Raw genomic sequence first — 2343 nt, 5'->3', positions numbered from 1 at the left:
TCAAATGAAATTTTGTTGAACATGAAAGTTGTAGATCTTTCTCTCCCATTTCCAAAATGTCCAAAAACATCAACTTCTCATTTGTGGTTGAAGAGATATGATCAAAACATGGCCAAGTGTGGATTGAACTTCAAAAGTGCATAACTTTCAAACCAAAGCTCCAAATTGCATGGCTCTTTTTGCATTGTTCTTGTTTTGACCTATAATTTCCAAATCTTGCATTGCATTACATCAATTCTCATCACATAATCATTTGCCAATTTTGGAATTTTTGGAGGGAAATTTCACAATTTAAAATTGGTGCATTATTTGATCATTTTGCCATTGCCATTGATTTTAAAATGTCATTTTAAGTGAAAATACAATAAACTTGTGCACTGTTCACCATGATTTCCATGCATAAGGGTGAAAAACCACAATTTGTCAAAACACCTCCAAAGTTAATCATTTTCATTAGCATTTGGTTAAACATGATTAAGCATGACTAATAGGGAGTATATATAGTAAAACCCTAACAGAATTTCACAAACACACATCACAAATTTCAGATCTAGAATTTTCTCACAAATTTTCTCTCAAATTTTTCTCTCATTTCTTCAAATCAAATCACATTTCCTTGCTTAATTCATGATTATGAAGCATCACTGATCAATATTGAAGGTAGAATCAAAGCAATTCGTGCAGTTTGAGGCAGCTTGAAGCTTGAAGCTCAACAATGGTGAAATCCATTTCTGTTTGAATCACGAGCAATTGAACCTCAAGATCACATCCAATCAACTCTACAAGCTTGCTAGAAGATCATTTGAGCATTGGAAGGCCTGATTCCATTGAATTTCAAAGTTGCACTTCAAGAGGTCATAAAATCGTGTCTCTTAATTCTCATTTTCATTATGCTATACTTGTAGAGCTTGCTTTTGTGATTACACTGAGCTTTGAACCACTAAAAACCATGCCATATTCACTTAGATTCGAAGATTTAAAGTTTGGATGATAAATTTTGATTTGCTCGATCCATGCGATTTGTGATGTTAGATGCTTGATTAATGCTTGATTCTTGCTCTAGTATGTTCATGCTACATGTTGATATGATTAGTTTTAAGATCTGGAAAAAATGTTCGTGATGTTCTTCATTGGTTCACTGTTCATGCGCGTTTGTGAAGAAGATGAAGTGCAGTGGAATAGGCCACGGTTTTGATTTTTGTTAGACCACACAAATCCGTTGCCAAAGGTTCACGCTAGGGTTTTGTCTTATTGGCTGCATGTGTTGCTCATGCTCGCTCGTGATTGGCCAGACGTTTCTTTAATGAAACGCCGCATTTTGCTAGGCGCCATATTTCATAATTTGAATTAAATCCTATTATTTCATTTAATCCTTTATTTGCTTCAATTTTTATTTCATTTCTCATTTGCATCTTCTAAAAATCATATCAATTCCAATAATGATCCAAAAAATATGGGGATTTTTGCATTGATTTTATTTTTCTCTCTAGTTTTTTATCATCATGATAACTCAAGTTGTGCTTGGCTGATTAAAATTTTGCCCTAGGGTTCTTGTTCATGTGTGCATTTTGACATTGCCTTGCTTTTGCATTTGTGAAATGATGGTTGTTGATTCAATGAATCTGATTTTTTGCATGATGAAACTAGACACTTTGCTTGACATTTTTGTGTTGAGTTTGCATTTTTATCATTTATCATTTCTGGTTTGTGATTTTTCTAAGTAGGTGTGACAATTTGTGTCACACCTTTTGATGTTCATCTTGTGCTATTTGTTTACCCTATCAAATGATGCTCAATTGTTCTGATTTTTTGCATGCTGATCATATGAGATGTCTTGAGTATGCATGATTTTTTCCAGATTTTTGTGATTCATTTCTGATTTAATTAAGATTTTTCATTCTGTTTGATCACATGTGAACTTTAAAATTGCCTTGAACTTCAATTGATCATGAAATGCATTTGGTAAATGATATTGATGTGAGACTTTTTGCTATGTGTCAATAATTGTTTGAAGTTTTATCATGTCAAATTTGAGCTTCTGTTTTGAATTTTTTTCTCCCTCTTTGACCCTAGGCTTTGACCTAGTGGTTTGCCTCTCATGTTTGAAGTTTTGTTTCAGGTTACACATCCAAGTTACACAATTGATGATGTCGCATCTTGAGAGCATTTGACATTTGCTTTTGATTACTAATGTTGTGTTGTCTTGTAGGTTGATGCTTACATATTTTGTGTTTGCCTTTTGGTTTACACAATTGAACATTGGTTATCTGTTGCATTAACTGTTGGTTGTTTGTCTGTACAGTTGAACTGATTGTCTAGCTTTTTCTACAGGTACATTAAGTT

The sequence above is a fragment of the Lathyrus oleraceus genome, chromosome 4 (assembly GCF_024323335.1).
Source record: "Lathyrus oleraceus cultivar Zhongwan6 chromosome 4, CAAS_Psat_ZW6_1.0, whole genome shotgun sequence".
NCBI classification, from domain to species: Eukaryota; Viridiplantae; Streptophyta; class Magnoliopsida; order Fabales; family Fabaceae; genus Lathyrus; species Lathyrus oleraceus.
The sequence above is the reverse complement of the archived record's forward strand: the minus strand, read 5'-3'. Positions refer to the sequence as shown.